The sequence below is a fragment of the Pinus tabuliformis genome, chromosome 2_1 (assembly GCF_031772625.1).
Source record: "Pinus tabuliformis cultivar Carrire ecotype Pingquan chromosome 2_1, CPIR1, whole genome shotgun sequence".
NCBI classification, from domain to species: Eukaryota; Viridiplantae; Streptophyta; class Pinopsida; order Pinales; family Pinaceae; genus Pinus; species Pinus tabuliformis.
In genome coordinates, this window is record NC_142299.1 from 722,549,434 (window position 1) to 722,559,960 (window position 10,527).

A 10,527-nucleotide genomic window follows, 5' to 3' on the forward strand; every position below is an offset into this window, starting at 1 on the left:
AATTAATTCATGATTAAATCACATTTACTTTCTAACATAAAATTGCTTCAACTATTACAAAATACAATGCTTGTTAAAGAATCACATAACTGGAACCACAAAAACATAAATGAAAAGACCAAAAAATTTAAAAAAATATGGATGCATTTGAAAGCTTAATAGACTAGGTACAACATGTGGGGGAGTCTTCACAATTATAGAGGAAACAAGATAGCCTATTATGCAGCCATTTTCTATCTGTTAAACATTTTGGAGTTTTTCTTGGCCTGTTTTCAAGTCTTCTTTGCTCATAATCGGGCAAGGATTTGTTGGAATCACAACTCTGAGTTATGAACTCTCTACAATCCAAGTGCCCAAGGGGTTTTTAGGGTGTTGAATCCATAAATGTAGTCCAAAACCCTGTTTAAACAACACAAATCAAGATTTCACCAACATTTTTTTCACTAGATTTCAGCCAAAAGCTCCAAAACATTCATTACGCAACATCTATTATGCATGAAGTCTTCAAACTATTTTTAATAATTTGGTCATAGAAGCACCAAATTACCAATCCAATTAAGAAAAGTAGAGATGAATGACTTTACTTTCCATAATCAAACAACATTCTCTCTCTTTTAGAATGAATGTGATTCTTTCAAGTGAGAAATGAATGAGGAGGTAGATCATTAGGCTATGTTAGCTTTCGAACTTTATCCTTGGAAAATTATTAAAAGGTGGGGTGATGAAATTTAGACTAATCCCCTAAATTCAAAATAAAGTGGATATCAATGTGCACAACAATCAATATGAAGTACTCAATGTAAACAAGGCATCCAAACACCTTGGGAATGGTATTTCAACGAGCTCTATTCATGAGGCCTTGGAACATTATTTAAAGTTAGGGTGATGGAATTTACACTAATCCCTTAAATTCACAATAAAGTGGATATTAATGTGCGCAATAATCATATGAAGTATCCAATGTAGACAATCTGACCAAACACCTTGGGAATGGCAGATCAAGGAGCTCCCTTCAAGGGTTATTTGCAATGGAAAAATTCAGGTTGGGTATGGATCTATGTTTTCTATTTTATGGCATGTTGGTGTTTCAATATTCATTGGTTTGTATCACTTACATCTTTGAGTGATTTCTAAAGGAAACCTCCATGCTCTCCTTATTCCTTCCCCTCAAACTCCTGTTGTACCCAAAATAGTCATGTTCAAAGATGGAAGGTGGACATTCAAATGAACTTTAGCACATCACAAATTCAAGGAACCTCAATGGGAAGTGTTTGTGGCTCAAGGAATCTTCCCCTCTCAGATGTTTGCAACTTCTTCCTTACATTCTAATTCTAGAAACATGACAAAGCATGTCCTCAAACTCTAGCTTTTTCCTTCAAACATTTTGTTGGTGGTTTCGTAGTTTACAATTTCTATGATTTATGGAAGGGCTCAAAGTTTGTTTCAAGTAATCAACCTATGTCGAGCTATTAAGTTTCCCTATAGCTAGATTCAGTTTGAATGGTTTAGGGCTATAGGACCTGTTTCCTATTTTAATAGCATCAAGGCCTACTACTCACACGGGAAAACTCTTGTTCATGACAAGCCCCGAGAAACTCTTTTGCATGCTAGCTTATAGAAATCATGGGTAGAGTTTCTATGGATAACACTGATGTTAAGGAAATTTACATAGTCTTACATAGTCATAAAGAGATTAATCAAGCCAATTGCAATACTACAATGGTGGTTTCCTAAAATTTCTGATTCGGAATGTGCATGAACCACACACAATGCCAATGTAATGAGCATAAAATTTCCACATAAATATAGATTGCATACAATGTAAACTAAATGAAACAGGATGTAAAGCTTAATTTTCACTCAGCAAATGGAATCTCTCCATGGATTCTAATAATCAAGGAACTCACAACTCACTCCAATATATGCCAACAGAAGATAGAACATTACATCTTTGTGAACCAAGGGAAATTAAAGGCGTAAGCTCCCCTCGTTTTGATGAAGGCTGAGGAGAAATAAGTGTCCATTTATGTCGGCTATGATGTATTTTGGATAAATATATAACAAATAAAATAAAATCAGAACAAAGAAGATATAAATAACTCAAAAACTAACCTCAAATATCATATTGTCACCTCTTTGGCTCCATACAAGGTCCAATACACTATGAGTCTACTGCAATGTGAAATGGATCAGTATCATTATATTCTCAAGACAAACACACCAGCACATTCATCTACAATCTTGTTTAACAATCATCCTCAAAGGCAAAAGGTTTAGATACCCCACCCTATGTTATAATTGTTATTAACTAAAAGTTACCACATTATTGATTATAAATATACATATATTCTATATATCATAGCTTAAAGATAAAAAAAAAAAAAAGGTAGTTTAGTACAAAATTAAAGCCCTTTTTCATGGAAAGAGAAAATTGTACCCATATCAGCGTGGCATTGGCTTCCAACTTGCACACAAGACAAAAGTTGAGGCACCTCAAGAGATGGAAGGTGAACTTTCATCGTACTTGGTTTCTACCACTAGAGAAGGTGGGTAGGACCTACTACAGTCTAGAAAAGCCTATCATAGAACACAGTTATTATTTAAATGTCACAAACTTTTCCAAAACATTGTAGAAACCACTAGAGGAAGGGGTCCAATTTACATAGAGCACCCACTAGACTCAAACCATAATAAATCCTTATAGTTTGTACAAGCCACCTATTGTGAGTATAATGTTATTGTTTTCCATGGAAGGATTTTTTGGCATGACTAGGGTTTATTAATATGCTCCTTCTGGCTAGTCCAACCCATTTCCGTCCCTAAAATATTTTTCACTTTTGCACCTGTTTACAGGATGATATTGAATTTTATGGTTTACTTTTAACATAGGTCATTTACAACACCTCGAAAACTTATTAAGACACTATTTTACTAGAAGAACATCATGAAACTCACCCTACTTTCTTTATCATATGATGTGGCAATGAGCTTAATACCCTTTCCATCATGGCAAGATGTTCCAAATTCTCATGGGTTTGAAACAATGTCTTCCCCTGCATATTTAATATGCAACTATGATAAATATATTTCTAATTTACAATTGGCTAAATATCACAAACAAAAAAAATTTATGGTATAATAAATTATAGAGAAAAGCTCCACAAGTATGCATCCTACACTCCAGATGTCATAGGGGCACCTCCATCCAATTCCTGTTAATAATTTCAATGAAATTGGATATAGGTTCAGTCTAATGGCTCATTTAAACATCAGAAAGCCCTTTAATCCACTTAGTTCACTCAATTGGATAAGCTAATCCTATTTAGTCATATTTCCATGCTTACCCAATATCACTTCAGGAGCTCGATAATTCTTTGTAGAGATCACATGTATGATCTTCACCTTATAAAGTGGTACTTCCAAAATCAATCAACTTTACTGCACTTGATTTTGGAAATCAATTACATATTTCTTGTGATGACCTCTCCAAACCTTTTTAAAATAGATAATAATTAGATTTAAACACCTGGAATGTATGAGAATGTACATTTAAAGACAAAGAGAGACAAGAGAACAAAGAAAAAATGTATTGAAGCAAAGGAACCACACTCAAATAATTATGTTTTGAGAACACAATCAAATCTATTTAAAATTGTTTCTCTTTCTAGTTAACTACCTTATATGGAATCTTCACAATGTGTGAAGAAACCAAAAGCATATTTTTTGGCTTCAAATCTATGTGAATGAGCTTCAAGCCATGCATATCTTCCAATCTAGATTGTTATTAATCTCAAATGAATATCCCTTGTAATGGATAAACATTTTATTAGGACCTAATTAGTAATAAATATCATATATGCAACTCTGAGATGATAATATCACTGATTTGCCAATGAAGGCCTCTAATAAGGGAAAATAAGTGTTGTTACACACATGCTACAGGCTACAATAGTTGCCTACCAACCTCCTTAACAAGATCAATGGTAAATGGGCGACAGTTATTTTCCTGGAGAAAGTCATATAAGCTTGGCCCAAGTTTTTCAAAAACCTGTTAAGATCATTTTCATCCATCAAAAAACTTAAAAATTCTCTAGAAACAACCAAAATAAGATCTTTCAAAGGCCATTTAAAATGCATAACAGTCACTAGTGAAAAAAATGAAGTTCTGCTAAGAACTCATGATACATGTGTGACTCCAATAGCCAAACCAGTCACGCATTTGCACACAAATGTATCAAATAAGCCACACACGTCAACCAACCCATGAGGTACTATATCTTAAGGAGTCTAAAGAAAATAATCACTCTTAATGGCTATATTTATTAAAAATCGTGGATTGATTAACTAAATGACATATCACGATAGACATTCATTCTTTCATACCATGTACTAGTTCTATCATGCTTGGCAACTTTACCTAGCAAATCAATTTCAACAAGGGTTGAACCAAATTTCATATTTGATTTTTTTCTTGACAAAGATTTGGGAAACTTAGTCTATGTTGGCCCTCCTTCTCTGTGTTGGGAGAAATTCAATTCGCTTTACACATTCCACTATCCAAGTTGCTTTTACAAGAAAGAATATCTATACATAGATCATTTCATTAAAAGAGAAATATGAAATTATAGACACCTCTGAGATTGAAGAACTACATAAAAAAGGTTGTTAATATACTAGTCATTGTCTCTAAAAATAAGCTTCATTAAAAATTCTTGGTAAGATGTAAACCTCGGTCATGATTCTGTTGCATGCATCACCTTCAACAGTAATTTCTTGTAGTGACCCAAATGGTACACCTACCAACCCATCACCTTGGCATTCCATCAATACTATGACTAATCTAAGATATTATGGGACTTGCAAACTAGTGACTAGTGGCATAGGCACATTTGATGATGAAGAGGAATGAATATTCTAAGAATGATTAAAATGACTACCTATGAAGGCTTGGAAATAGATGATGATAAGCCTTGTCCTTGAGAAGAACCACTACTTCTAGGTGCTTGTGTGAATGAAATATGATGTGATCCCCAATGCATACTTGGTAGCGGATGTAGCATTGAAGAAGAAATATCCCCAGGTCCATTTATATTTTGGTTCATTGGGATCCAATTTCCAAGTTCATGGTTAGTTGTTATGATCACCAAACCTGCAAGAAACTAGGTATTAATAGCAATAGCCATCACCATGTTTCTTGAACTAGCTTCTTCTTGGTAAGAAGATGAATGCTCACTTGCACCAGCATTGGAGCTGGAAGCATTGCCAAGACTAGGCATAGAATAAGTTTCATTCCATCCAACTAAATACAAACTCCTCTGTATATTAGTCGACACATGAAACATATTGGTCTAGCGCAGTTGGGCAATAGTGCTTACACCTGTTGGACCTATGTCTGCAGACTGGTCAACTTAAAACCATCTCCTGGAATCTGAAGAATGTAGCTGCAAGAAAGTTATATACCTTTCAACATTTCCAGATAGCCATATTTGAGGTAAAAAAATTCATGTTGATGTGGAGGGTATTGTCTTGCTCGAACAACTCTCTGGGGAGCTTCTGATAGCCCAACCATAGATAAACCTCTGAAATCTAGACCCACATCACATGCACTAGCGCTGTGTACGACTATTTCTTTGGCATGCCTAATAGTAAGAATTATTACAGTGGTAGCAGGAATATTTAGGTTGCTATCGATGGTGTGTCATCCAGTAGCTGTAAGGCAGAGGTGGCTATCATCCCACTGTCAAGAACATGGGAGGACATCTAAATATGATGGACCTAAAATTATTTTCACAGTATTTATTTTAGAGGATGCTTGTCTACCATCCACAGGATTATTGGCATGTCCATTGTTGTTCTCTAGCATACATCCAGCCACGCTACTACAAGAAAAGGTCACTTGTTCAGATTCTGATCTAGGAAATGGGATTGGGTGAGGACATCAGTTTAAATCCATGAATGGTTTCCCTTCATTTGAAACTGTTGTCTGATTGGTGCTAAAGTTATAATTATTACCATCAGAACTAGTTCCATAGTTACATCTTGAACGGAGACACAGACGATCATTCATGACCTAGTTGTTGAGGGTATCCACAAACACGCTTTAAGAATGAAGGACATGTGAGTCCACCAGTTGCCTTTCAAGCCTTGAAGTTGACTACACATTTGAAATTTTATTCCAACCAATAACCATTTTATCTTCAGAAGTGCATCCCTGATTAGCTAAAATATTAGAATTTGTTACATTACCAGTGGCCCAACCATTGATCAAAGAACTATGACCACTAGATTTAATTCCTATGTTTCTAAAACTACATCTTATGTTGATCCTTTCAGTCTGATAATCAGGAAAAATTGGAGCATCCATGAGATTTGGTCATTCACCAGGATAAATATGTGATTCCATATCCACATTATTTTGGTTAGACATATTTTCCAAATAAAAAAAAAATTGTATAGGACGGAAGGTGTTCCTTTAGGCTTGCATTATAGCTTCAGACAATCTCGCAAGATTATAATCTAAGAAACATAAATGTATTTCCGTGAGTAACAAATTTAATATAAATTACAGTTCAGAATGTATCAACCACATCAATTATTTGAAAAATACATCACTCTTCAGTGCAAGATTGATGGATCATAAGAATACATAAATTGTCTTCTACAGAATTTGTAATAATAATATCTCAATAGAACTGCCTAGATACTATCATTGAGTCAATATCAGTCAATGACATCTCTAAATGTTAAACTTTAAAACTATCATAATTCAGTTTGAAATGAAAAACTCTTAAACTTCACATATACACTACAAGATATTTTCAAAAGAAAACTCCAAACTCGAGAAACAAAAGGGAGGATTTTCTAATATCTTTATAACCTCCAAACACACTGCATGGTTTTATGTATACCAAGAGTTACAAACAAATGGTTCAAGGGTGATATTAATTCTTTAAGAGTGACTAAAGATTACTTTGAGTGCTTGCAAAAAAATACATATGGTATATAATAACAAAGGTGGTAATGAATAATTCTTAACTATCTTTTAGTTACATTAGTCTAGGCTTTGAGGATATTTTAGCTCCACGCTCTTTTCCATAAAAGAAGCTTCCTCCCTCTCGCAATGATTCAAATCACATGAAAAATCCATATAAATGAAACTATTAAACCAAAGAGAAAATGGATAATAGAAGACAATTTTTTTTATCAACTACAACTATAAACCATCTTGCACACCTATAAAAAACTGATTTATTATTTATCCCCTTAACCAAATATTGAGCTCCATTACTTTCTGTCAGTAGCAAGAAGAGAAACATGTTGAATAGGGGCTTGAGTTCCAACCACGTTGGATGACCCATAGATGGAAAGATCAATTCCCTGAACCCTTTTCTTCTCAATTCGTCCCTTGATCTAGAAATAAATAATTCTCAAGCCATCCCACCGAAACCAGAAGTAAACAAATGTGACTCTGTTATCCATTGATGCATAAGGGCCATTGACTTGCATGTAGTTTAACAATATGAGAATATAATACCTATAACCTTACCTTCAAATTCATGGTTGGGACCTAGCGTAGCTTTTCCGTAATTAATGTATATTCAGAATTTTGAACACGTACACCCTTTGGACTAGGAATGTGATGTATCAGCAACTTCATATTATGAAAGCTTGAGACCATTTCAACCATCTCATTCATGTTGATCATTACATCACTACCAAAATTCATTGGGTCTCTAAAGTATGATTTAGTCAACTTGGAATATCAACATAAATATTTGTAAGAATAAACAACATGAATATGAGTAAACAGGTTGAAAGAATTGGGTCCAAAACTGAATTTGAAAAGCCATTTCAAGATTGGGTACCTTAGTACATCCTCCACACATGCATCAATGAATGTAAAGGATTGTGTTTTCTTGTCTTCCCCCCTGCATTTCAAACCTATCAGTACATGTGATTGTCTTCCTACAAAAGGTAGCTGGAGCCTTAGCTAGTAAACAATTCAAGTGAGAATGAGCTATAATAACTTAATAATGCATAAGACAACTCTTCTAGCTGGGGAACCAATCTATATCTAACAATTGCCAGACAATAATCAAAGTTTAATGACTAACAAATTAGTTACAATGATAAGCTGATTCCTATGGAATTACATCACTTCTCCAACCTACAGAGGCCATCGATATATCTAGAGTGTACCACTGACAAATCAGAGTGTACTACATCAGAGGTGTGATCTTACAGTAAATTTATGAATATTGAGTTAATTCTAATAGTTTAAAGTAGCCTTATTATCAGTTTGGAGTACCATATAACATCACAAATAAATGGTTCTCATTAAACATCCAAACTCTTCCTAAACACATTTCAGTACTGAGATCTTCCATTGCCTTATGACCAAAATGTTATGTGAGAATCTGAGATAGCACTGAATAGCATTACCAAAGTTTTAAAGCAACATATGGCTACATACCTCAGTTAGCCAAGCATGAAACTCCTTCAAGCTCATGTTGGTCTCCAATTGTTTGAATTCGGGATAAATGCATGCACTAGAAGCATAGAAAAACTTGTCAAGCCACAAATGACTTATGAAGAGATATGCTATCTCGAGCGGTCAAACAAGCTATGATCATGAGAGTAAAATGTTTTTTTTTTTTTTTAAATAATTTTATGTTCTATAGGACTCGAATATTATCTGCACAATTTATAACAAGGGAATTTCAATTTTCAATAATAAAAAGTTACAGATAGTACTTGTATAAACTAACATAAATCCATTTTAATTTCAAAACTATCAAGAATTAAGAGGGATAAATCCCTTGAAGTTTAAACCATCCCTAGAGTTGTGTACTCTAGAATATATTTGCACCTCTAAAAAGTTATCCCTCTTGATACTTGGTTGGGCACTCAATAGAACAAGGTCAAAATGGATCTAGTTTGGCAAAGCAAAATGGAAAACAATGCAATCCAAAGTGAAAAAACAAAACAAGGTCTCACCTTTTAACACCATTGATTCACGCGGCTTCAAGCATGTTGAATATGATCATGGTGTTGTTTTACATAATAATAGAGTGATTAAACTGAAATAATCCCATACCACCCATGTCTGCAGCCAAGTTGAAAACATGGCCAACTCCTTTGTTAGCAACCAAGACATTGTCAATAACTCTTTGATCCATAAGATGGAATTCATTATGGAACATATCCTCAATCGTGTGCTTGTTCTTCTTCCAATCAGAGGAAATAATGTAGTGCCCTTGAGATTTCAATCTTGAGGCAATACGAAAGGAAATGAACCCACCAACTCTAACGATCAAAATTCTCAATTTTTCGCTTGTCCAATATATACCTATGTCCATATTCTCATACTTGTATTCCCCATAGGTCACTCCACCTGCCCCAATGCTTCGCATGGTATTAAGTGAAACGAGGATATATAACAAGTCTACAATAACATAACCAGAGTAAGATATCGTTCCATGTTTAAAATCCTCAAAAATAAATGGCAGCCAAGCAAAAAAACATATTAGCAACAACCATGAAAGCACTTAGATTCATAACCCACCATGCAAAATTAGATGATAAATACTGAAATGCAATGGAATTTTTGTCCTAAAATGGAGAAAAGGAACTTTGGACCATGACCCAAGAAAAAACTATGGTTCAAAGCCTTTTTTTTTTGGATAAATCCATATCTGGTAAAAACAAAATTGAAAATACTCAAACCCATCATCTAATGGGCATGAACTGATAGAAGTCAAAGAAAATTGTTCCAACAATGAAGGGAAAATGATCAAATCTTGTTAGAATTCATAAAATCTAGAGAAAAAAAAGGTTCATGGTTCCATGGAGAGAAACAACTTAAACCTCATAGGCATAAAAATTCTTACTGCCTAACATATTCATGACTTTGGGGGACTGAGAAGCTTTCCCCTTAGACTCCATTTGTACATCATATGCTTGAAGCCTTAGGGAAGATTGGAGGTATAAAACATTATATTGTGAGGCTCATAGTAATGTTTCATCTATAGATTTCTATTGTAGGAAACCCTTGTATTCGTGATGTGAAGGCTTTGTTTCATTTGGATAATTTAATGTGAGGATTTAGCGGCTCAATTTCCTAGTTTGAGTTTTGTGGGCAGATTTAGAAGTTGAACATGGGGTAATCAGTGCCGCTTATGTACATGGGTTATATTTTTGAAACCTTTTTATAATTGCATATAATTCACATAACATTATTGGAGCTTTTACACGATAGACTAGATTTAGCAAAAAGCCACCACTTTCTAGTAAGTGTTTTTATAGTTGCAACTTGTAATTAAAGAAGATGTCTCTAAAGATTGTTGTGTTTTTATAAACCATCAATGGTAGCTTCAAAATCTAGTTCCTCAGGCTTTCCATTTCATCTTCCAAAACTTGAAAGGTTTGGGAGAATGATTTCAATGTAAATCATCTAAAAGAACAAAGAAATAAACCACACATTATGATCAATATAAAGAAAACTAGAGGACCAGAAAATGCCAAGGG

The 10,527-nt window shown here is 34.3% G+C and overlaps 1 pseudogene; it reads right to left on the reverse strand.

The window, feature by feature from the left end:
- Positions 1-2,951: 2,951 nt before the first annotated feature.
- LOC149202627 (serine/threonine-protein kinase AFC2-like) lies at positions 2,952-4,457 on the reverse strand (annotated as a pseudogene).
- Positions 4,458-10,527: the final 6,070 nt, after the last annotated feature.